General features: G+C 39.2%; 2 long non-coding RNA genes across 7 annotated transcripts; both read left to right on the forward strand.

The window, feature by feature from the left end:
- The first annotated feature begins 9,783 nt into the window (after positions 1 to 9,783).
- Positions 9,784 to 11,267, forward strand: LOC128603007 (uncharacterized). Its single transcript, XR_008384933.1, has 3 exons — positions 9,784 to 10,356; positions 10,510 to 10,524; positions 10,784 to 11,267. It is a non-coding gene; the product is annotated as an uncharacterized LOC128603007 (long non-coding RNA).
- Positions 11,268 to 11,388: 121 nt separating this feature from the next.
- Positions 11,389 to 27,202, forward strand: LOC128603006 (uncharacterized). 6 transcript variants are annotated; one of them, XR_008384930.1, is made up of 6 exons: positions 11,389 to 11,564; positions 12,110 to 12,170; positions 12,742 to 12,812; positions 19,918 to 19,986; positions 21,651 to 23,420; positions 23,894 to 27,202. It is a non-coding gene; the product is annotated as an uncharacterized LOC128603006 (long non-coding RNA). The 6 variants fall into 6 exon arrangements; XR_008384929.1 differs by lacking the exon at positions 12,110 to 12,170; XR_008384928.1 differs by lacking the exons at positions 12,110 to 12,170; positions 12,742 to 12,812 and having other exon boundaries at positions 21,651 to 23,166; positions 23,250 to 23,420.
- The last annotated feature ends 263 nt before the right edge of the window (positions 27,203 to 27,465 follow it).

A 27,465-nucleotide genomic window follows, 5' to 3' on the forward strand; every position in this document is an offset into this window, starting at 1 on the left:
AATTATTCGTAAACATGGAATTAGCTTCCACTGTTATGCTAATGATACACAGTTGTATGTTTCAGCGAAGCCAGAGGACAGACAGCAGCTTAGTAAAGTTGAGGATTGTGTAAAGGACATTAGACGTTGGATGTTAACTAAGTTCCTTTTACTTAATTCTGATAAAACAGAAATACTTGTATTAGGACCATGTGTAGCTAGAAATAAGCTTTCTGATCACATGGTCACTCTGGATGGTCTTTCTGTTTCATCATGTACAGTAGTAAAAGACCTTGGAGTGATTATTGACTCCAGCCTATCATTTGATGCTCATGTAGATAATATTACTAGAATAGCCTTCTTTCATCTCAGAAATATTTCTAAGATAAGAAATATATTGTCACTACATGATGCAGAAATACTAGTTCATGCATTCCTCACCTCTAGATTAGATTACTGTAATGCCTTACTGTCTGGATGTTCCAGTAGGAATATAAACAAACTCCAGTTAGTCCAAAATGCATATGCTAGAGTCCTAACTAGAACCAGAAGATACGACCACATCACCCCAATCTTATCCACACTGCATTGGTTCCCAGTTAAATCTCGCATTGATTATAAAATACTTTTATTAACTTATAAAGCACTAAACGGTCTCGCACCACAGTATATAATTGACCTTTTGGTTTTCTATTATCCGCCATGCCTACTTAGATCAAAAGATGCAGGCTATTTGACAGTACCTAGAATAGTGAAGGCTACAGCAGGGGAAAGAGCTATTGCTTATAGAGCCCCACTGTTATGGAACAGTCTTTCAATTAGTGTTCGGGACTCAGACACAGTCTGTGTTTAAGTCTAGGCTTAAAACATATTTGTTTGCTCACGCCTACCCTGACTAGTCTCTCTATTATGCTAATTCCCAGTCCTAATAATCTTTTCTCTCCTCTCTCCTTCTGCCGAGCCACACATGATTTTATGGAGATACTAGAGATCATGATCCTTTCTGATCTCCGGACCTGCCTGATCCATTTCGGATGTCCTGCCTCTGGATGGAGCTCTAATCTACTCCAATTCCAGACTGCTGGGACTACGGCTATTCTATAGCCATACAGAATTCATATAAGTCAATAATGAACTTTTTCACACTATCTGTTGTTACCCAGATAAGGATGGGTTCCCTTCTGAGTCTGGTTCCTCTCAAGGTTTCTTCCTCTTAAAACATCTTAGGGAGTTTTTCCTTGCCACCGTCGCCACTCAGTGGCTTGCTCAGTTGGGATAAATTCGCACCTTTAATATCTGTATACCGTGTTGAAATTTATGTAAAGCTGGTTTGACACAATGTCTATTGTAAAAAGTGCTATACAAATAAAATTGAATTGAATTGAATTGAACCTCCAGGGTTGGGGGTTCGATTTCAATTTGTTCGATTTGTGTGTGGAGTTTGCATGCCCTCCCATGCTTTGCGGGTTTCCTTCGGGAAATCTGGTTTCCGCCCCCAATTCAAAGACGTGCTGTAGGCTGATTGGCATTTCCAAATTATCTGTAGTGTGTGAATGGGTGTGGGTGTGTGCAATTGTGCCCTGCAATAGGTTGGCACCCTGTCCAGGGGTGTCCCCTGCCTTGTGCCCCAAGTCCCCAGGGATAGGCTCCATGCTCCCCCACGATCCTGTGTAGAATATGTTGCACAGAAAATGGATGGCTGGATGGATGGATGGATGGATGGATGTCGCAAATCAGTGTCACTGCTACAGCAAAATGGTAGAACTTTGGGGAAATTAAACTTATGCCAGAACATTCTGCTGAGCTTCATGCCACTGAAAATTTTGTTTGTTTTTTTAAACTTATGGCTCAATGCTAAACCTACCAAATGTTTCTCACTCCCATTTTCTGTCTGCCAGATCATTTAATAAATGAGCTAAAAGTCTACAAAAGAAACAGAAAGCAAAGTTAAAACCAACTATTTATTTTCAAAGGATATGTAAACATCTCAAAATACACTGTACTGTTAAACATTTTAAAATAATTAATAGGAATAAGTGGAACTAAATCTTGTACAAACTGTACATGAACATGGTAAGAAAGATTCCAACAGGAATTTGAAATGTGAACCTTTGATTAAAACTCGAGTTCGTGAGTGAGGGGTGCATTGCTTTTAAGGTCTAAAGTTTGCATGTTTCCATAAACTCCATGCCTGACTACCACCCCAGCCTCGGTGCACTTTGTTGATGCAGCCACCTCTTTCTCACACTCAGAGACGAACTGTTCGTAGAGGTTAAGTCCTTTCCAGCTTTCAATGGCATCGTGGTGCTGCACTCTGCTGCCTTTAACTACACCAGTCATGGTATCCTGGGGAATAATCATCACACTTCCCGGAAGCTCCATGATGGATATGTGCCTGCCTGTACTCGTGGGAAAGAATGTTGCATTGAGCAAGTTGTTTACTGTGGATAACACATTACAGAACATGTTTCAAAATACATTTTGGATGTCAGCTTTAGACCTAATTACTGTGAAATTCCACGAAATGCAAAATAGCAATATTCAAAATCAGTCCATACAGGATTTCGAGTTTTTTTTGTGGTTGCTGCAGACAAAAATGCTTGATTTTGCTCTGGCTTTTTAAAAGATTTGCGATGCAACTCGCGGAGTTTATTGTGTTTTTTTATGTGGAAAACTACTTGAACTACTTGGAGTCACTACTTGGATTTTGAATAGTTGTGCACGGTCTTTCACAGTGATGTTGGTTGGTAATCAGAATCAGAATCAATGATGTAAGCCCACATATACCGGCAATTATTTACCTGTTTGTAAAACTGGTTTCTAGTAGTCAGGTAAATGAATTTAGGTTAATTGGGACCATCGTGTTGTACTGCTACTGCAAGAAATCAGTTATAAAGTGTTGTTGAGTATTAGTGTTTTTTTTTTTTTTTAAATTTTAAATTGATCCTTAACAAATATGCTACAGGACTTCTGGTGACGCCATGAGAGGAGTAGCAGCCCGACTCCCCTGCTGCGGGAAGAACCCCGATAAAGTAGCCAAACTCCAATTTAACGTTGAATAATTAACAACCCAATGCGAAAACCACAATGTCCACTTTAAAAAGAGATGCAGAAAAGAAAGTCAGAATGGCTAAAAAAGACGATAAACGAGACCAACCGGACTTGTCTCTGAACATGGGTGAAACATGCAGGGAAGAAGACATGGCGGCGGTGCTTACAGAACTGCGTAATTTAAGGAGGGAACACATGGAAACTTCCCAGGACACAAAGGCCTCCCTATCCAGAGTAGAATCCACTCTTAGTGATGTGATGGAACGTACGGCGAAACTGGAACAACAGGTGACGAATGTCGAACAGAGAGTAAGTGATGCGGAAGATAAAACACATCGACATGATAGAGCCATTCGCCATTTACTTCAAAGAGAGGCAAAACTATTGGCCAAGTGTGAAGACTTGGAATCTAGAGCTCATCGAAACAATCTACGCATTTATGGGGTGAAAGAAGGAGAGGAAAAGACCGATATGATTACTTTCATTATGAACCTGATGTGTTCTTCAATAGAGTTACCGGAAGATCTGGATTCGTGCAGAAACGCAAGCGGGTTCGGGAGGTAATCAAACAACTCAAAGAGAAAAACGTGAAGGCCCAGTCACCGTTCCCTGCACAGCTGAAAATATACTTTGAGTCTTTACTGAGGACCTTTACGAGTCTCGTTGAAGCGGCGCCCACCTTTCAGGAGATGGGTATTCATATCAAGGTGGACGAAAGGGAGATTCTTCAGAAAGATCTGTTACGCAGCGCCTGGGACTCGGTATCAACATCAAGCAGAGGCCCGTCTACCATGACCAATGCGGACTTGCAGACTTTTGTTCGAGGTGAAAGATAAATAGTAAATAACTTTAATATGTAAGCATTGCGTTAAGAATAAGTGCAGGGTTTTCTTTTTTCTAAGTAGGGAGTAAAGTTTGGCCGACTCATAAATGATATAATAATATCAATAACAATAACGGGGGTTTCTCCCTTCGGGGTGAAAGGGCTGAGACATTTAAATTTTAGTTAACTTTTGTTTTTACATTTAGGCAACTCTATCTACAGCATAGCGCTGTCCGATAGTTGCAACAACACAGTGTGTGCTTCCCCGGAGAGATTAGTCACGACTCTCCGTCTTTACTGAAGCCGATTGGCAGGATGTTAGTTCCATCAGCTGGGTTTTTGGAAGTCAGTTCTCAGTTCTTGTTTTGTTGTTGTATACAATGTTCTTCTTCTACACTATGTTTAATGCATATTTCTGATTCCAATAAACATGCAGTCGTGTAGTATGGTTCAGATGAGTCACAGGTGTATTACGTGGAAATTGAGACTTAGGTTGAGATGGAAGTACAAGATTAACAATTTTACCATACGCGTATGAGCAGTCTCAACATAATCACGTATAATGTCCATGGTTTGAATCATCCCATTAAAAGAAAGAAAATATATAGTCAGCTAAAGAAATTGCACTTCTCAATTGCCTTATTGCAGGAAACGCACCTGTCAGAAGCTGAACACAGAAAGTTAAGGAGAGAATGGGTAAACCAAGTATGTAGCACCTCCTTTGGTAAAAAAAAAAAGGGGGAGTAGCTATTTTAATTAATAAGTCAGTGGCCTTTTGCTTACAAAATGTAATTCGGGACGAGATGGGGAGGTTTGTCATGATGGTACAATAGGAGAAGTAGAGATGTCCATTATGAATCTGTACGCCCCAAACGAATACGATCAGACCTTTTTTTAAAGACATTGCAAATATCATAGCGGATAATGCCAAGGGCATGATAGTGGTGGGAGGGGACTTCAATGCAGTACAAGATGGAAGGCTAGATAGAACACCGGCAGAGAAAGGATCCCAAACTAAAAAAACCAAAACACTTAATGACATGATTTCAGAACTAGGACTGGTTGATCCATGGAGATTTAAAAACCCCAAAGGAAAGGACTTTACCTTTTTTTCTAATGTTCATAACTGTTATTCCAAGATTGACTTCTTTGGTCTCTCCCAACAATATATGTATAAAGTACAAGACTGCCATATTGAGCCAATAACGTTAGTTGTCAACCAACACAACAGTGGTACAAGAACTAAAACAGAACTTAAAAGAATACTTTGAGTTAAATGACAATGGAGAGGTAACACCATCAATCCTATAGGAGGGAGCTAAATCGGTAATAAGAGGGAAAATGATCCAGATTGCATCAAGACTAAAGAAAATACAGTTGGTAGAGCAAATGAAATGAGAAAATAAAATTAACTATTAGAGATAGAACATAAAAGTGCAGGAGCACAATCCACGCTACTAGAATGAAAGGAAACTAGGAGGGCCTTGGATAATCTCCTTACATATAAGGCGGAAGGAGCATTAAGATTTTCCAGACAGAAATATTACAAGATGGGCAACAGAGCCAGCCGCTTGTTGGCTTTTTGACTCCGTAAAGCCCAGGCTAATCGTGTGGTTCCTAAAATTATGCACCCTATTCTCAAAAAAATAGTATCTCATCAAAAGGAAATTGTGGATGCCTTTGCATCTTTCTATATAAAACTGTAAGAAGAGCCAAAACCAAAAACGATACTTGATAAATCTAACACCTTTCTTGCCAGTCTACACTTACCATCACTGTCAGAAGATGAAGCATTGCAAATGACACTAAATGTTACCGAAAGTGAAATACGAGAAGATATAAAAAAAAAAACTAAAAAATAAAAATCTCCAGGGACGGATGGTCTCCCTGGAGAATTCTATAATTGCTTCATTGATGATTTAGTACCAGTACTAACTAAGGTTTTTAATTATGCCCTTTCCAAAGAAGACCCACCAGCTACATGGTCTGAGGCCATTGTCTCAGTGATCCATAAAGAAGGCAAAGACCTATTATTCTGTGAGGGGTATAGACCAATTAGCCTGTTATGTAGCGATCAAAAAATACTAACAAGTATCCTGGCAAAAAGATTGCAAAAAATTATAGCAAAGTTGATTAAGGCGGATCAGACAGGCTTTATCCCTGACAGACAAGGAGCCAACAACATAAGGAGAACATTAAATCTTATAACATGTGCCAAGAAAAGTAAGCAAAATTCCATGTTAATTAGCTTTGACGCACAGAAAGCATTCAACACTGTAAATTGGCAATTCCTGTATAAAACACTGGCTGCAATGGGGTTCCACCCAAAATTTGTGGATTGGGCAAAGGTTATATACACAAACCCCAAGTCACGAGTAAGGGTGAATAGATGTTGCTCTGACTTTTTCCACCTTGAGAGGGGGGTCCGCGAGAGTGATTGCCTCAGCCCTTTGCTGTTTACCATAAATATTGAACTCTTAGCAGCACTAATAAGACAAAATGAGACTATCAAGGGCATAAAAGATGAGGGTCAAACAGAACGCAAGATTTCACTCTACGCGGACGACATACTGACATATATTAGTGATCCAGCCTCCTCTATCCCTTCGCTAATAAGAAATTTAAAGGAATACGGAGAACTCTCGGGATATGAAATCAACCAATTGAAATCTGAAGCAGTGATGCTGGTGGGGCACTGGCCAGCAAAACTAACAGGAAGATTTAACTTCCGTTGGTCTAATCAAGGTTTTGGAGACAAATCAGATCAATGTTGGAGGGGCTGCGGCCTTACACGCATATTCTTTGACTGTCCAAAATTAACAGAATATTGGCAAAACATACAAAATGAGATTAAAAAATGTTTACATCTAGAACTGCCTTTAGAACCATCTTGTTATTTACTGGGATTGGAGGAGGTGGAGAACAATAATATGATATTCTTACTGAGAGTCTTGCTCTTAATAGCTAAGAAGATGATTACGGTCTCCTGGCTGAAGCCGCAGCCCCCACAATATCACAATGGAGGGAAAGGGTGAAGGCCGTTTATTACATGGAATATATAACTGCAAAAGTACAACTAAAACCAGAAATATTTATGGAGTCCGGAGGCGAACTGTAAAGCCCAGTTACTGTCCCAAGTGTCTGTTGACACGGCCGACAAAGTTCTGCTCAAGCCCGAGTCTACCGACACGGCCGACCACGTTCTGCTGAAGCCCGAGTCTGCCGACACGGCCGACCAAGTTCTGCTCAAGCCCGAGTCTGCCGACACAGCCGACCACGTTCTGCTGAAGCCTGAGTCTGCTGACACGGCCGACCAAGTTCTGCTCAAGCCCGAGTCTGCCGACACGGCCGACCACGTTCTGCTCACGCCCGAGTCTGCCGACACGACCGACCACGTTCTGCTCACGCCCAAGTCTGCCGACACGGACAGCCAAGTTCTTCTCACGCCCGAGTCTGCCGACAGGGACAGCCAAGTTCTGCTCAAGCCCGAGTCTGCAGACACGGACAGCCAAGTTCTGCTCACGCCCGAGTCTGCCGACAGGGACAGCCAAGTTCTGCTCACGCCCGAGTCTGCCGACAGGGACAGCCAAGTTCTGCTCACGCCCGAGTCTGCCGACAGGGACAGCCAAGTTCTGCTCACGCCCGAGTCTGCCGACAGGGACAACCAAGTTATGCTCACGCCCGAGTCAGGCGACAGGGACAACCAAGTTATGCTCACGCCAGAGTCAGCCGACAGGGACAACCAAGTTATGCTCACGCCCAAGTTTGCTGAAACAAACAACCAAGCTCTGCTCATGTTCACGTCTGATGACCTAACCAACCAAGTTATGTTCATGCCCAAATCAGCTGACGGGGACAACCAAGTTATGTTCACGCCCAAGTCAGCTGACGGGGACAACCAAGTTCTACACGCCTAAGTTTGCTGAAACAGACAACCAAGCTCTGCTCACGTCCACGTCTGCTGATATGCACAACCAAGTGTCTGTTGACACGGACAACCAAGCTCTGCTCACGTCCCAGTCTGCTGACATGACCAGCCAAGTTCAGCCTGCAGGCTCCGCTGAGTATGTCGCTCTGCTTTCCTGCTCAGCCGAGGACATCACTCTGCTTTCCTGCTCAGCCGAGGACGTCACTCTGCTTTCCTGCTCAGCCGAGGACGTCAATCTGCTTTCCTGCTCAGCCGAGGACGTCGCTCCGCTTTCCTGTTCTGCTGGGAACTTCGCTCCGTTTTCATATTCCGCTGCAAACGTCCCTCTGTTTCTCTGCACTGCTGCGTACGTTGCTCTTTTTCCCTGCTCCACCGAGGACGTCGCCCTGCCTTCCTGTTCAGCCGAGGACGTCGCTCTGCCTTCCTGTTCCGCCGAGGACGTTGCTCTGCTTTCCTGCACTGCTGAGTACGTCGCTCTGTTTCCTTGCTCCGTCGAGGACGTCGCTCTGCTTTCCTGTCCCGCCGAGGACGATGCTCTGCTTTCCTGCACTGCGGAGCCTGTCGCTCTGCTTTCCTGCTCTGCTGTGAACGTCGCTCTGCTTTCATGTTCCGCCGAGGACGTCACTATGCCTTCATGCACCGCCGAGGATGTCGCTCTGCTGTGAACGTCGCTCTGCTTTTTTTTTCGTTAAGTATGCCGTGCGGTCTCCTGGTTCTGCTTGGGTTCCTGCTTTTTGCCCAGGGGGCCAGGGCCGCCAATGGAGATGGATGTTTCATGGCACTCATGGATATTTTTGTCACGAGTTCCCCTTTAAGCAGCACGCTGTGGAGCATGTGAGCGCGAGTGCACGAGCAGGTGCGCGAGCACCTGCTTTTCCCTTGTTGACAATCGTGACATTTCGACACGTGCATTTGTTTATGTTTCTGTTATGTCTCCTCCCCGTTCTGTCATTGGTTGTTGTTTCGTGTGTGTCTGAATTGCCCTCAGCCTTCAGCCATTACAACGCTGATTATGTTTGTATATATACCGCACGCCTCCCAGCACACAGCGCGGAATATTAGATTCGATTCGATATAATATAGTACATTAGTTTAGATTCCTTACGATAGATAACCATAGTCACAGTCACAGTCATAGTTCATGTCATGTTTCATGGTTCATGTTTAGATTCGTCTGTTTAGTTCACGCTGGTTTCTCTGCTCCCAGTTCATTGTCATAGCTTATGTTTCATGTTTTGTATCTCGACCCTGTTTTCCGTGACCACGACATAGTTTCCTGCCTTGCCCCGTTTATGCCTGTTTGCCCATCGCCCGACCTCTTGCATGTTTTGGATTATGTTTTTGGATCACGTTTTGGATTAACCTGCCTGTGTCTCTCAATAAAACTGTTAACCTGCAATTGCATCCGTCCTTATCTCCGTTACGTCACGAAACGTGACAAACAGATGTTTACATACAGTCCACAAGACAAGATAATAGCTGAATTTATAAAAAGTTAGCCCGTTCAAAAGTTTAAATACACTTGATTCTTAATACTGTGTGTCATTACCTGATGATAATGATGATGATGATGATGATCCACGACTGTTTTTTTGTTTTGAGATAGTTGTTCACGAGTCCTTTGTTTGTCCTGAGCAGTTAAACTGTCCACTATTCTTCAGAAAAATCCTCTGGGTCCTGTACATTCTTTGCTTTTCCATCATATTCTGTGTACTTGACCCCATCTCGATGATGTCGAGATCCATCTTTTCACACTGACGACAACTGAGGGACTCGTACACAGAGGGACTATTACATAAGTGCAGACATTCACTGATACTCAGGAAGGTAACACGATACATTAAGAGCCAGGGTGATGTAAACAGGATGATCTGTGTAAATTGTTAGTATTTTGTCTTCTGGGAGACATGTAACTATCTTATTTATCGTCTGCACGGCAGTACTAAATGGAAATAAAAGCTCTCTGTGGACATGATCTGTATCAATCGCCACTGACCAAAGGTATCGTAATCTTCACACTGATCTGAGCAGGAAAACGCTCCAAATCTGTTGAGTCAGCGTGTCTGATTTCTTCATTTTTGAGTGACGTTCTCCTGTGGTAAGAATCATGGTTTTGTGGGGTTCAAAAAAACTATGGCAGTGCACGGTTGTTGGACTTTCCCTAGTGAGTGAGTGGTGGAAATGAGTTTAGGGTGTCCATGCCAGGTGAGATTCCACTTAGATGAAGGGCAGCACTCTGGGAGTCTTACTTAAGGAAGATATCACATTGAAATGTTATTGCATGTGACTGAATGAGAACTGGAATAAGGTGTGTATGTGTAAGTGCTCCATAAATAAGGAGACAGGTGTAATAGCTCTGAAAATTTGTTTTGGAGGCCGTGTGAATGTTGCATGAAGCAGTGTGTGTGAGTGCTCGAAGGCCCCAGTGTGTGTATGTGTGTGTATTTAAGACAGGGCCCTCTGCGTGTGTGTGTGTGTGTGTGTGTGTGTGTCAGTGCGTGGGTGCGTAGGAGAAACAGAGAGAGATGCTGGTGTGAGCATATGTTTCCTGTGTCTGTGTGGAACATGAGTGCATGTGAGTGTATGTGTGTATACGTGTTAACGAGGGATTAAGGTTTGAATGTCTTTTAGATAAAAGTGAAACCATTCAAGGGAAGTTGTAAAAGTGTTCTCTTCCAATGAGTAATATTGTTTGGTCATTCTTCTGCTTGTTGTCGACGTGATCCAGAAAAGGAGACTGGAGGTATGTTACATGGCGGAAAAGTTTTTCCAGTAATTTGGAGTGTCAATAGTTAGATTTGGGAAATATTTGTCATAAGGAATCATGGAAACTCATATCTTGTCAAATCTAGATTTGGCTTATTTTTCTTGGTTAATAAAAGCTGAGAGGTCCCTAATGTAATATAATTGAATGTACATGAAATGTGTATAAAGTTTTTTAATTGTAGAGATTGATATTTTTTGTTTTCAACCCCATCTTTTATCCGTTCTTGTGCATCAAGTCAGAAATCTGTTAACAAAGCTTGTTCAGCATCAAGGGTATGTAAACTTTTGAACGGGGTATTTATTTCATTTTATTTATTTATTTATTTTTATAAATGTAGCTATTATCTTGTCTTGTGGACTGTTAATTGTTTTAGGGCAGTGATAAATCGTTTTAATCCTTTTTTTAGTCTAGTAGTTTTAAAAAACATTTTAAAACTCTTGCAAAATATGTTTGATGGGCATTAAATTAAAACCAGAACTTTATGTTGGACTGATTGAGATCACCTTTATTGAGCTTTATAATATTTAATTGTAAGTACAACTTGATTAAGTGATGATTTTTTGTAAATGTGTGTTGTAAAGGTTTAAATGCATTAAACACTAACTAAGCCCAATCTGCAACAGTCCTGCTTTAATCCCAATTATACACCACTGTGTTTAATGCAAGCACTTTAGCACAAAACAAAACATACACGTGTTTATGAGTGAACGTTTAGAAACTTCCATTACATATGAACAGCCTCCATATTAGTTTCAGCAAAATAAAGATAAGCGACTGAGGTTTTTTTTTTTTTTAAAAAAAAAAATTAATTTAGAATTTAGAACTTTGAGCTAGAATTTAGAATGTATTGCGTCACAATAGCAAGAAACCCTATATAAGAGCAGACTTGGTCTAACTACTACAACTGCTGATCTGCTTCATTTACATTTCGGACTTTTACTGTATGGAATTGCGCAGGAAAACTGGACGGAACATCTGTTCGGAGCAGGAAAAACGGAGCCCACTTTCGGCGACAGGTACGTGGACTATCTCAGCAACTCAAAAACATTTCAGACTAGAGTGCCCTCTAGTGGAGATCAGGTCAGGATGAATTAACCCGAAGACATCACAAAAATGGTTGATGAAAATAATGATGAAATAATATATTGATTATTTAATTTAAACTCCAATACATTGTGGGAGACAGCTAAAGTAATCATAACTATGACATTATATACATCTTTCATAAAATGATAGGAAATATGTTTGTTTACATTAAAATCCAGAATATGGTAATTAAGTTTGTAAAGGTCAAAAATACAGTACTGTCTTGTTTCTGACGTACAGAGATACAAAATATGTGTGTTTACCTGAAAATCCAGAATATGATAAATTTGTAAAGATGAATAATACGATACTATGACTTGTTTCTGACGTAAAGAGATATGAAATATGTTTGTTTACATTAAAATTCATGATATGATAATTAAGCTTGTAATGGTGAAAAAAGTGAGAATTGAAGTGTAGAAAGTCAATGTTCATCAAATATGCCCTGTCTCTACGTTTCTCATTCATCCACTAGGTGTCTACGCACTTGTGCACTTCTTGAGCTGAAAACGCTATACAGCGATTTTCAAGCCTGTGTGAGCAAAGGATAAGGGTTTTTCTAACAAACATACATGATGTCCTCTTCTTTGACATTTTTCACATCCTTATAACATAATACGATACTACGGCGTCTTTCAAATGTTTCTGACGTAAAATGATATGAAATATATTTGTTTATAATATAAACAATATTATACAATGTTATATAATAAAATCCATAATATGATAATTAAGTTTGTAAAGGTCAAAAATATGGTACTATGTCTTGTTTCAGATGTAAATTGATGCGAAATGTGTTTGTTTACATTAAAATCCATAATATGATAATTAAGCTTGTAAAGGTCAAAAATACAGTACTATGTCCTGTTTCTGATGTAAAGTGATACGAAATATGTTTGTTTACATTAAAATCCAGAATATGATAATTAAGCTTGTAAAGGTCAAAAATACAGTACTATGTCCTGTTTCTGATGTAAAGTGATACGAAATATGTTTGTTTACATTAAAATCCAGAATATGATAATTAAGCTTGTAAAGGTGAAAAAAGTGAGAATTGAAGTGGAGAAAGTCAGTATGCCCTGTCTGCATTTCTCATTCATCCACTAGGTGTCTACACACTTGTGCGCTTCTTGAGCTGAAAACGTTATACAACGCGTTTCAAGCCTGTGCGAGCAAAGGTAAAGGGTTTTTCTAACGAACGAATATATTAACTTCCATGACATGCTCTACAATGACATTATTTACATCCTTATGACATAACACGATACTACGACTTCTTTCAAATGTTTCTGACATACAATGATACGCAATATGTTTGTTTACATTAAAATCCATGTTATGATAATTAAACTACAGTAGTAATCTGGCTCAGGGAATGGTGGCTGGAGCCAATCTCCTTTCTCCAACAGATGTTTTCATTTATTTCTTTATTTGTTGGTTGATTGTTTTGTCTTTGCCCATGCAGTATAAAAGACCAAAGTGGCATATGGTAATTAAAAAAAAAAGAAAAGGTCAATTACCATTATAACAACAACAACAAAAAGTCAAATGGAGAAAATGTACATTGTAAAGTTTTCAGTTCTACTTCGTGAAAAAGTGGGGGCATAACAGGTTTTAATACAGTTTATAACTCATATCTATCTCTAATCAAAGCCTACATCTAACCAAACATTCAACATAGTAACTTTCAAAGTCTTGAGAATGTTTATCAAGTCACTGAAAAATAAAGCATTTCCTTAGGACATCACCAGGTTAAAAAACAGCACATACAACACTTAATCCTAGCCAGAAAACTGCCATTGACTTTCTGTTTCTAGCTGCTACGACTCATTTATATAGGACCAGCAGATACCAGATAAAGGCAAAATGACATCACAAGAACCAGAGCCATATGATGGTGCGGAATAGAACTCAATGATATAAGCTCAGCCCTAGAGACAATTCCAAGACAGCTTCCATATTGTATGAATGGAGGAAAATTTGTCTACATCTAGAAGTGATTGTGAAACTACAGTAGTAATCTGGCTCAGGGAATGGTGGCTTGAGCCCATCTCCTTTCTCCATCAGATGTTTTCATTTATTTCTTTTTGGTTGTTTTTGCCCATGCAGTAGAAAAGAACAAAGTGCCAGATTCTCACATTTTTTTCCAAGCTGTGTAAATGGCCTAAAATATTTTTGCATTGTGTCTTCATTGGTTACTCATGGCCTACACATCTGAGTGAATATCAGGATTCGCTGTTTTCTTAAAAAAACAACTGTGAATTCAAGTTATTGGGTTTCTCCTGTCCCCATGCTGGTTTTGTTATATTGAAGTTACTACAGTCAGCTACCTCTACAGGAAAGGTCTGCTCAGCAACCACTTTCATTTGCCGGCTTCATCTAACCTGTCCTTGATGTTAGAAACTCTCTAAGTGATGGCAGTAGTTCCGTGCTGTGTAGCCATGTTGTAAGCAAAACTAGTTTGGGTTCATTTTCCATTATGTCCAAACAAACATTCAACTTCTAAAAAAAAAAAAAAAACACTCGTTGAGAAAACATTAAAAAAAAAAAATTTTTAAACAATTGTAAAACTTGTCCGTTGTAAGGAGTGTTCTGGTTAATCCAGAAAATATGCAAGGTGTGCTGGCTCAATGTCTCTCTCTTGTGTGCTCTCTCTCTCTCTCTCTCTCTGAGTGCATGCTGGGAGTGGGCAGAGCATGGTGAGTTCGAGTGATAGATATTTGTGGCTTGTGCGAGTGCTCAAACTTCTAATTTTTCTGTGTGTTTTATGTGTTCTTGATTTACTTGTTTTGGATATCTTCTAAGAATTTAAAGTCTGCAACCAGCGTTTCGCTGGGAGTTATGATATAGCGCAGCGAGTTTTTGAAAATCTAACATGGGATCATGGAGTAAGAGTAGAGTCTGTAGCTGGTGTGGAGCAGTGCCGTTTGGAGGTGGGAGAGATTGTGGGTCATGATAATTTTGTAAGTTGCTGTTTTTGAAGCATCTAGTCTCATTTAGAAGACAAGTTATCATGGTTCTGAAAACCGGAGTTGATGAGCCTGACCTGGTTTTTAAGTTCAGAATCGATGGCTTTGACTACACAGAAGTTGCAATTCTGATACTGCAATTAAATGCTTTAATTGTGGTAAATTGGCCATCTTGTTTGTCCTTGTCCTGATAAAATGGACGCGCAAACACAAGCACAGAGTTGTTTCTACTGCACCTCCGGCTGAGACCGTGGTTGACACGGCTGTTGCCGGTGTATCCGCGATCAAAGACCTTGAGGATGGACCAGCTGCTGCTGTAGCCACAGTTAATGAACCTGGTGTGATGGAGCTTGTAGCTGAGCCTAGTAAAACCGGTGCAGTCTCTGAATCTGTTGAGCAGGTTAAACATATTCAGAGTGATTTTGCAGTGGCAGATGCTGATCAAGTGGGGAAAGATGATGTTGATTTTGAGAAGTATGGAGAAAATCAAGTCGGTGCATTTGTGAGAAAATAAGGTGATGCATTTGTGAGAAAATTGCTTTGTTTGTTTGAGATTCTAGTTTCCTTTGCAAAGCAGATTGTGTTTGTTTGCGAAATGGTATATTTGTTTGTTTAGTTTTGGCACAAATGTAACTCCATAGTGCATGTTGAAGATTTTTTCCCTGACTATAAATGGTTTATCAGTGACGTGAGATGTATAATGAAAGAGAGATTTTCAGGATGTAGAGGTGTATCGTGTCAGGAAGTTGGTAAATAAACTCCAGGAAAAAAAATTAACAAAGAAGATGAAGCTGTTAATGTTGAACTTTTTGACAAAACTAGTTACTTTGGCCCCCAATATGACTAATCTTAAAATTGGAACTCTCAACTTAAATGGTGCTAGAGACAGTCATAAAAGAATGTTATATGAGTTTCTTAAACAAAAACAAATTGATGTTATGTTCCTGCAAGAAACATAACTCTAAAAACAAATGTTTTGTTTAGTCAACAAAAAAATAACGCAACAGTTTGCATAAATCTTTTTGAATTATGACAACTTCTAATGAAATTATGATCAATGAACAAGCTACATTGAGTCAGAGAAATGACCTTTTCTTCTACAATCAAATGTATTTTCAATTAACACTTACTTAATAATATGTAGAATAAACACATCTTTAAGTTGATTACTTATAAAAAATGAAGTTGATCCAACTATTTTTATTTCACATTATTTCAAAGGAATTTAAGTGTTATGTACTTAATTACCATAATTACGAACACATTTTTTAAAGTTGACAACCATTTAAAAATGTATTTGCTCTAATGAGATATTCTTCAGTAGTTTATACCTTTCATATTTTTGTTAATTTAATAGCTCTTATAAAATGAATTCATTCAACAACAGTATTGTTAGACAATTAACTTTTTTTTTTTTTTAATTTTTGAACTGCACTTTTAAGACAATATTTAAATCTTGAAAAAAAAAACAACCCATAACACATTTATTTTGCCTCACAAATAATTTTTTTTTAAAAAATTGGCCATATTGCCTTGGGAAATTAAGTAGTAAACATCCTGAAATATGCTGTCACAATGAATCAGTTATTCCATCACAGCAAAGTTATTGGCCTTCACATATTTGAAACCAAAGTGCCAGGGTAAATCTGTAATATATTAATTCTAGTTTTAAAATAAAACATCTGTAAACATTCTGTAAAACGTAACAAGCACATGCTCATTAAATATTAACTTTCAATGGTCAACAATCTCCGCATGGTCCTTTTTTACACAATATAAGAAAGACCTTTTAGATCAATTGTTCAATAATCACAACAAAGGTGTTTTTGCAGCAGACAGTCAGTTTTTTAAACAATATGAAATCTTTTATCACAGAATGGAACACATCTAAATACATCTTAAACAAATGTGACCCCCTCAAAACCTGAGTCTTCATGTGGATAACAGCCAAAGCCAAGTAATGTATGATGGAACTTTCCTAAAGTTGCATCTAAGCTGCATATGTAATTACATGAGTAATCCCACAACATTAATTTCCAAAACACAAAAATTGCATTCTCCATATCTTACCCTCTTGTAGTCCCTCTGTGGGCTAAAATATGTATTTCCTTAAACATAATCTATGTTTTGTAAACTGTAAAGACAAGAGATTTATTGGATATACTACATATCCCAAACTTCACGAAAAATCTCAAATGTTGTCTTGTGTTCCCTTTTCTGTTACACTAACAGTTTTGGGGCCTCTTCAGTTTATTTACTTTTGCACTGGCTTTCAGTCCATCAAGTTCAAGGAACAGTTTCTGAAACACTTCAAAATTATATTTTAGTTCCTTGCAATAGCTCAGATTCAGAGCATATATTATGCCCATCAGCAAAGCACAGCACCTTGGGATATCTGGTCCTTCCAGGAGTTTGGTTCCCTTGACCACGATGGTTGCTCTCTTGTGGTCAGATCCTGGGGTGGACCAGTCACCGATGATGGCCATTTTCATCACATGCCTATCAAGTCCTGCCTCAAACTCTTGTGTCCTTGTAAAGCAAATGAAAAGATAGTTTAGCACGTTAGAGATAATGAATTGGATGATCACTGCTGACTTTTTAGACCGTCACTCTTACTGAATTCAGTGGAGCCATTATTTATTTTATTTGAACCCTTCTACATACACATGCACCCAATTACTCAAAAGTAACCTCAAGCTACTTGTAATAACGTTCTGAAAGTGTAAACAATGGCTGCCTGAAAATGGGGAAGTCAGTGGATCAAAATTGTAGTCAATTGGCTCCAAACAATCAATATTATGGGTTTCAATTTAATATATAAGTGGAAAAAAATATCAAATGTGTTGCATCAAATAATGCAAACGTGCATTGCTTAAAATAATGTGGGCCAGCACTCCATGAAATCTCTGATTGCAAGGGCCTCATAAATGATTTCTTGCCTACGAAGAGATAGCAATGGCAATAATGGCAATAATCCCTTTTCATCACTTCACGTAAGAGATCCACTCTCTCTTTCTCTAAACTTCCACTGGTTTGTCCTTGAAGATGAGGAGGTAGGTAATTTACTTCAGCCTTTCTAGGCTTTTTAACATTCTTAGCAGGAGCCTGCTCTTGTGCTGGTTTCCTCTTGAGTGAGTTCACCACAATTTCTGGACAGCAGATACCTTGAAGTTTGAATCTGAAGTTGTTCACTTTATATTTGAATCGCTGGATCCATCCATAACATCCATTGAAGATCCTGGTTCTTTAAGGCAGGGCCTCTGCTACTTGACTTAATTGTTCACTTGATGGATAAGCAGGGTACTCAAAAATGACTTCAGCTAAACTTCCAAGTATGTCCAAGTATCAAGGCTATGTACTGTAAGATTGAGAGTGTCGTTAAGATTAACGGTGGTTTAAGTGCTCCATTCAAAGTTCAGAGAGGGGTTAGGCAGGGGTGTGCCATGCCTGGCATGTTGCATTCTCTAGCCATAGAGCCTTTACTATATAAACTGCGAGTTCATTTAAAAGATCTGGCTTTCCCTGGTTGTAATAAACTTTTTTTTTTATCTTTCTGTTTATGCTGATGATTTTGTTGTTTTTATAAATGAAAATGATGTTAAAAAGTTGGAAAAAAAATTTTCAGGATTTTGCACGCATTTCCTCTGCTAAGGTTAACTAGGGGAAAAGTGAAGCCTTACTAGTAGGAAACTGGAAGGGTGACTTCCCCAGGCTACCTAGGACTGCTCTGGAAAAGAGGCGGTTTAACATACCTTGGTGTCTACCTGGGAAATGAAAATTTGTTAAACAATAATTGGAAAGGACTAATTGAGAAAGTAAAAAGACATTTAGAAAAATGGAAATGGTTACTCCCTCAAATGTCATATAGAGGACTTATTTGTATAATTATTAATCTTGTGGCATCTTCACTATGGCATAGACTTGGTTGTGTGGATCCCCCAAATGGACTTCTTGCAAACATTTGGAGAGAACTGGTGGACTTTTTTTGGGATTAGTACCTTTGGACTCCGCAAAGCATCCTGTTTTTGTCCAAGGAGGAAGGAGGCCAAGAGCTAGTTAATCTCGCCAGCAGAGAAGCCACCTATCGTCTCCATTATATCCAGAAAATTTTAATGGGACTTTATACGCTTGTCTGGAGAACGTTGGCATAAAGAATTTTAAGGAAAGTGGATGACATAGGACTAGATTTAGCCTTGTTTTAATGGATCATAAAAGGCTGAATTGTAATGGAATTCCCCCTTTTAACAAAGTTTATTTACAGAGCCAGCAACTTCTCTTTATTGGTTGTTGGAGGAACCAATTGTGTTTGGTGCTTGTCTTGATATCTCTGAAGAAGACATTCCTGGTCTAACAAACCTATTGTGTCAAGAAAAGCTTTTTAAATTAAAAAATATTATAAATGAATAAGGATATGATCTACAAAATTCGGACAAAGTTGCTAACCTTTTAGAAATTAGGTCAATATGTATCGCTAAGAAGTTTCTCGATAAGTTATTATTGATTTTAACCTCTGAGGAGAACTGTTGAATTTGGTACATGGATTTTAGTCCCTGATAATAAAGATCTTTTTTTTCCAGATATTGAGATCATACCTGTTTTAGATAAGCCTCTCATTACCTAGTCCTCTGTTGAACTTGGGAGTTAATGAACACATAGATTTTTGTTCAGTAGGAGGGAAGATTTTTTACAAATGTATTGTGAAAGTAATTCATCAATGTAATCTAAGTAATATAATAGGTACAGCATGGAGAGAGAAACTGGGGATCGAAGTTGAAACCAAACCTGTCTGGAGAGCACTTTATAAACCACCATTAACAAAAATAACTAGATATTAGATGTTTTTTATATAACAATAATTATCAAAACTTTTATCATGGTGTATAATAGTATCATATAATTGTATTACTATTGCACTTTTCTAGATCATATTGTTGCATTTAAAAGTATTGTCACTCCACATGTGCTTTGTTTAGTAGGAAGCTCCCTAGGTAGTGGGCAACAACACCCATTCTGTAAGACATTACAAGGACAGCTTTTACTCACTCTTACAACCCGTTCTAGGTCGGGCCACAACATACAAAAATAAATAAATTAAATTAATAAATTTATTATTCTCACCTTTATACATACATACACACATATACATATATACATACATACAATATATATATATATATATATATATATATATATATATATATATATATATATATATACATATATACACATACATATACAGACTTGGTACATACTGACCCAAATGTTCAAAGTAACTTAATAATTTTTGCCTGTCAAATCATCATCTCTTTAATAGAATGGACCAGAGTTTCCACATGTTCCTTCGAGAACAACGGAGGTTATTGCCACCTTCATCAATGAAAAGGTATATGACACCCCATTCTAACATACCACACAGTTTTAATGTTGAAAACCTGTTAAATTGGGCTAGTCTGGAATAGCCCCCTTTTTATCCATATACTATCATCCACATAGAACATGCACTCGCCTGTGCACATACAGGCACAGAATTGCACATAGGCTATAGCCAATCTAGAAGTAGTTGAGTTTGGTGTCTGTTTTTGTCATGACCTCCTATTGTGTAAAAATATCTGTCACTTTTCAATAGAAATGCATGCAAGCCTGAATTAGTGAGGTTGAAAAATAATGTGTTGAAATATTACCTGACAAATAATGAAGATGGTATTTTAACAACTAAATATTTTGGAACCGTATTTTAGGAAGGTGAATGTGTGTGTAGCAATGTGGCTCGTTTCGTAAATGTACTACGGAGATCCTGCTGACTACGCCATGTGTAGCACTGTGGCATATTTTGTTTCGTACCAACTACGCCACCCCGGGAAAACGGGGAAAAAACCCCCAAATAACCCAAAAGACACGCAAGTACTGACAGTGTACAATATACAAGACACTGAAGCAGCAAAACCAATCAAGCAGCCCCGAAGCAGCAACGTGGCTCCGCGAGTGAGGGGGAGGAGCTACACCAAAACGACCGCACTCACTCAGCCTGCCTTAACGCATGCAAAATCAAGGACCCTAAGAACAACAAACAGGTGTTAAAACCTCAATTTGGGAAGCATACAAAATCGTTTAGCTTAAATAATAGAACTAAACGATTTACCTACCGTGATCCGATGACAATACTCACAACGGCACATACAAAAATCATATGATAGCTTCTTTAATAGCTGTAACTGCAACAGCTGGCGCTCCGACCGGGGCTACGTTAAACTGCCATGCTACACAGATGAGCGCCCTGACGGCACACCGCACTGAGAGCAAGCAGCACATGCACAGTCTCGGTAGCCTAAAGTCCCACTAAACAAATAAATCGCATGATAAGTGGACAAGGTGAGCATCAAATAGCTAAGCAACAACGCTAACAACACATACCTCTGCAGTCCGTAGCTACAAAAGGAAGGGGCAGGTTTTCGACCATGACTCATTCCATGAGGCCTAAACAACAGCTTATATACTTTAGTAGGAAGGGAGCTCATTGGCCACGTAGTTAATAAGGATGACGTTTTAGTCATGGCACACCTCACTACATTCGCATTATATTTTGAATGCTGGAATTTTTGTTTCAATCAAAATATACAAACCCAATGAATTGCAGAGGAAACTAATTCAAGCATTGATATTGCTGTGTTTTTTTTTCTTTTCGATTTGTGTCAAATTGCTGGGCAGAAACATTCAAGTATTGTCATAGCGATATTTTGTTTGTTTGTTTGTTTGTTTTTTTCAATTTATTTAATTCAACATGCCATTTTGCCTTGAGGACATTTGGCATTATTATACTGCTATATCTAAACCTGACTCTATAATCACAGCAGCTCTTGATAGGATCCTCACTTGTTAGAAAACAATCCGTTATAACAACCCATGTGATTTCAGTGAATGGACACTTCTGAATTTGTATCCGCATCAGTACCCCTCGTTGCATCAAAGTCGACTAACATTGCAGCAGAGTGAATGAGGCAAATAGATGTTTCATGTGTGTTGTAATTTAATGTTGTTGTTTTTTTCCAGATTGAATGCCATGCTGTCCATGGTATGACAGATGACCAGCTAATTAAATACGTGCCCAAAATTGGAGATCGGATAGCTATTCGGCAGTACTGCAGAAGAGAAGTGGCTGCGTTGGAAGGAACCACCACAACTATCTCTAAGGCTACAGAAAGCCTGATGGCAAAAATAAACCAAAGACGGGACTCCAAGAGAAGTCGTGGGGATGATCGTTCAGAAAAATTGTCGGGTAACTGTAATGCTCTGAAAATGGAGCATGCTTTTCAAATGGGATTGTTTGAAGAACTAGGAGGCTCTTGTATTCAGGTAAAAGAGAAAAGGGGAGGAGGGATCAGACATTTGAAAGCATTGAAAACTACTACAATGGCACAGCTGTTGGAGACTGGCAAATAACTCTTTTTTTCCAAATGGAAAATGTAAAACAGGCAATGCCAATGAATTTGAATTCACCATGCGAGATGTTACTGAAGATCAGCTGGATCCATTGACCACACTAGCTCAGCAATATGAGAAGAGAAAAGTTAGATTGTTGAGACTATCTATCTTGCAAAAAGATTGACATTGATGCAGATGAAACACTGAATGCTGCTACCTCACCTGGTGAATCACAAAATGCATCAGCCCTCACAAGTGAATCATGCTGTGCAGCTGCTGCTTCACATGGAGCTGTTTCCATAATTGGATCTCCCAGTGGAACTGCTTTCACAACTGGAACTCCAAGTACATGTGAATTTGCTAGTCCGATGTCGAGTGAAACTTTGAATGCAGTAGCTTGCGTCTCAACAGAGAATGACATGCCGGATAAGGAGGGTTTGATTGTTGTACCAAAGGCATAATTTTTAATTGATGAGGAAATTGTGCTCGGATATGCTTTTCTTGATGATTGCCAGGATGACACTGATGATACCCTTTCAATGGACCCAGTGCAGGAGGAAAGTTCGTTTACAGGACAGGAACCTTGTCAACCACCAAAGACCACCAGGCTAAGGCTTCACAGGGGAAATGTTTTCAATGAACTAAATGCTGCTTTTAAAAATGGTTGTGTGTTTGTAGATGAGTCTCTCTTGGAGATTGAGATGGTCTTACCCAATGGTAACACAGAGAAAGGAGAAGACAATGGTGGAGTTTTGCGTGATGCGCTAAGTGAGTACTGGGAGACCTTTATTATGAAATGCACTACCGGAAACTTACTTAAAATACCAATGATGAGACATGACATGAAAGATGAGTGGGAACACGTAGCTAAAGTCATGGTCCTAGGCTACAACATGGTGAAGTACTTTCCCATTGTGCTGGCCAAGCCCTTCCTCTCCTACTGTCTTGGACTTGAAATCATGGATGATGACCTTTTTTCAACATTCTTAGAGACAGTTTCCATTGACGAAAAAGAAGTTGCTGAGCAAGCGATGAAAGACTTCCAAACTATCTCTGGAAGAGAGGAATGGTTGGATTTCCTACAGGCACATGATGTCAAACTTCTCGTCACAGAAGCAAATGTCAGAAAAACCTTATTTGAAGTGTAAGTAAAAGAAATAGTTCAGGATCCTACATATATAGCAGAATGTTGGAGCAGTGTGCTGAAAAGGCTGAAACTGTCCCCAGGACGATTGGATGAAGTGCTGGCAAGCCTCACTCCTACACCCAGGAAGGTAGTTGCCATGCTACAACATGAGATCCTCAACAAGAGAGAAAATCAGATTCTTGATTTTTTCAAGAAGTTTACAAGGAATTGTGGTGAACTTCGGCTGAGGACATTTCTCAGGTTTTGCACTGGTAATCGTTTTAATTGATTACTAATATTTGATCGTATGGCTTCACATAACAGAAACATAGTTAAGAGCTAAAGAAATACTCTTCACCAATACAGAATTTTGATCATTAATCAATGATGTTTTTAATCAAACAAATCCAAATTTGTTATATTATTGTCCTTTTAAAGGGATAGTTGGATTTTTGTACATTTAAGTGGTAAGAAGTACTCACCATTAATATAGTTGATGTAGTAATGCCAGTAATATAGTTGATGTTGTAGTAATGCCAGTAATGTAGTTGATGCATAAGAGTTACTTTGCTAAACAAGTCCCCTGGTCGGAGATCTGTTCGGGTTCCAAGTGAACTGAGGTTGGCACTGGTATGACTAATAACTTTAAACCAAAAAGTCTTAGCTGACTGAGACCTTCAGTAAAAAAATTGACTAAATCCCTACAATTTAAATAGCCACATTATTTTTGTCATGTCTTCAACAGGTGCAGACCTCTTAGTTGCCCAGAATATCCAGGTCTGATTCATGGAGCCGGAGAGTATGTTTACTAGAACACCCCAGGCCCACACATGCGGCTGTGTGGTGGAAGTCCCAAACAAGGCAACATTTAATATACTTTCATAAAGAAACACTCCCATCATTTTTGAACATTGTTTATCAGGTACTTTACACCTTATCCCACAAGTTGGCCTGTGACCTCTGGGTCAAGAGTGGATAGAATTAGGCGGACATCCTCTTTCTGTACAGACAGTCCCCTTTCTTTGCACTTAGTGTACATTCACCTGTAGCCATGCAAAACCCCTGAGCCTTGAAGCTCCTCCCTTATGAATTGAACAGTTTCTGCTAAATTGTCAAATATTTTCAGGCGAAACAGTCCATTCTTCTTCAGGATTTGTTTTAGGATTGTCAGACTGAGAACAATCCTGTGCTTAACACTCAAAATATGGAGGACGTCTGTATATGTGAGGCTCAAGTTAAAATAAAGTTCTATTAACTCCAGTCTATCCATGGGAATATGCGTGGATTGTGGATACATCATGGATGACTACTGCTCACTAACACATTGCCTAGAGAGAGAAACCGACAAGGAGAAGGATTATTAGTGATGTCAATAAACTCAACACATAATTGTACACATTGTTTTTGTTTCAATCTCACCAGGAATACTCTCAGTTCATCCAAAAGCACTTTCAGCACTTTTTAAGATAGGCAGCAGCAGATTTTACTTGCTTGATTTTAGTTAAAACTGAACTGAGCTCTCCCACTGATCAATTCAACTGGATTGATTTTCCTTGAGTGTTAGTTCTATTATTTTGAGTTTCCTCAAAGAGTAATTGTCTCTTTCCTTACTCTTTCCCCTGTCCACTCACTGCAGTCAAGTAATAAGCACCGGAATGGAGTGAAGGTATGCTGCACCAGCAGTAAAACAAACTTAATCCAAGGCTTCACTAATGTTATTAGCCATCACCATGTTACATTACCAGCAGATGCAGGAAACAACACTACGTGTGTGCATGGAAAACACATGGTGCCATAGTGTTCCAGTTTGGGTTTTTAAAATCTGGTAACCTACCAGACAGAGTAAATGGAAATTCAAAACTTCATAACTGGACAAGCACTCGCACCGTTAATGGAAGTCTCAAACACAAAGTTTGGCTAACAAGAAAGCCTGGGAAGCTAACGGTTGGGTTTGGAGTGCAAAGCACAATAAAGACAACGTTACACAACGTAAGCTATGAAAAGTCCAATTCAAAAGACAACATAGCATTAAATCGACCCTTAAACCTTGATAAATTGGATTTACCAGGCAGATGTACGCCGTCGAAAAGTCCTATGGTTTCTTGCTCGCTGCAGAAAAAAGTGAAGAAGGAAGCGCGCACAGATTGCAAAACCGAGGGCACGGATTGCAAAACCGAGGGCACGGATTACAAAACCGAGGGCATGGATTGCAAAACCGAGGGCACGGATTACACACGGCTGTTTTTTATTGTTTTTTTTACCTGGCACTAGGGGGGCTCCATACTATTGCACAAGGCCGGAGCAGCCGTGGACAAGATGTGATTATCCAGTGGCAAGCCGGAACGTGACGCATACAGTAGGCGGGGCCTAGAGAAGGGGGAGGAGACAAAAGAAACCCATCCCACCACCGATATAGACACACGAATGGCACATAGGGCAAACAGAATTTTTCTGCAGAACATAACAAATGGTCGTCACTTCTTTCTCATATATTTACATTTAAAAATGTTCGGACCCAAACATACCTCTCACTTTCCACCATTTTTCTTATCACAAGATCTGCTGAAGCAAAGTTGCATGACTTTGATGCACATTGAGAAATATATTCAGTAAATCTGTTTCCATCGTGATTTATGCACACGTCGTCTTATCGTATAAAGAATTTATCTGACTCAATTGAGTGCAAAGTTTTTTAAATGCATTTTTAGAATGTATGTGCATCTTGGTTTTTCCATCCAGCGGTTTTTTATGCGATAGTGCAAAATGCGCGTAAAAATAGGTGGATGGAAACATGGCTAGTGTCTCAGTATGAGCAGTTTTCATTTTCGCCCTAACGTTTTGTCATGTTGGAACAAGCCCCGCCCAGTGACTCTGCCTTGTTCTCTGTGCTGGAGTAGCTACAGTGATAAGCTACAGTGATAAGAAGAATGTCTCAGCTTTGTAAGCTTTGTAAATGTTCTGTTGTTGGCTGTAAGAATGAACATAAGAGTCTTCATGTACTCCCAGTATCAGAACCACTGAAGATGCAGTAGAGAAGTTTTATTTTAATAAAATACCTTAAATCATTTTACACCAGACTGTTTTGTGAACGAGGGTCAATACAAAACAGGATTTGCTAAAAACTTGATTCTCAAGCATGGATCAGAGATCCATTGCTTGATTAGATTCGTGATCTAGATTTTTATCCCAAAGACATAAGTATCGCACTTTATATGTTGTGAATGTTTGCAAATCGCCTTTCTGAACGAGCTTGTTAGCAGATTCCACGGCTAATGCGGCTAGTTACCATTGTCTCTGATTGTATTCACGGATATCATTTTTATTTTTAACCCGAAAAGGCTTACTGTCTGTATAATTCATAACGGTACATTTATTATGTACAATACAGTTACAGATTGTACAGATTGTACACAGTAGAGATAGTGTTTTTGAAAACTGTGTAAGTTTTGTGCGATTCATTTTACATCAGACTGCTTTGTGAATGAGCTTGCAGCTTGTTAGCAGATTCCACGGCTAATGTAGTATCCGAAGCATTTCTCTTCCGGAAAGGAGGCAAGGAGCAGCAGCTTGTTTGCATGTAAAGAGACACACACGAAAACAGCCTGTTTTTGCTTCCACATAAAAAGGGGCATTTCAGCATGGTATAGAGGGTATGCATTGATGTCACTTTCCTACCAGAACGCAGTTTGTTTGTAGCTAACACTGCTTCCACTTACTAACATTATATGTTTGTGAAGTAAAAGTCAGAGAATGAATGCCCCTCCGTTATTCATCAGTGGAAATAGGCAGCGTTTACAATGAAATATGTAGCAAATTATTCATCATTGTACACCACATGCCAAAAGAGCTTACACTGCTCCACTTAGTAAAAAAAAAAGGACTGAATGTGGCACAATTTTGGCACTCTGTAAAAAGATAGCTGTTAGCACAGTCGATTGCATAGCAGCCTTTTCCCATTTTAGATGTGTTTTTTCTGTTTTCCCCACTGGGGTCAATTTGACCTCAGCAATTTAAAACTCCAGAATAAGATTTTTTAAATAAAGTTTTATGTCTCAGGTAATTTATGTGTCTTTGTTGACAACTTATATAGCAATTTATATAAACCCCCCACCCCTGCCCTTATATATCCAGAATACCTATTGCACGACCATGGACAAATTTGCTAATCAACCATAAAATCTCACTGATTCACCTAAAATTGGAAAAGTATATACAGTATCTCACAAAAGTGAGTACACCCCTCACATTTTTGTAAATATTTGATTATAACTTTTTATGTGACAACACTGAAGAAATGACACTTTGCTACAATGTAAA

This window comes from Ictalurus furcatus, chromosome 27 (assembly GCF_023375685.1).
Source record: "Ictalurus furcatus strain D&B chromosome 27, Billie_1.0, whole genome shotgun sequence".
In the NCBI taxonomy this organism is placed as follows: Eukaryota; Metazoa; Chordata; class Actinopteri; order Siluriformes; family Ictaluridae; genus Ictalurus; species Ictalurus furcatus.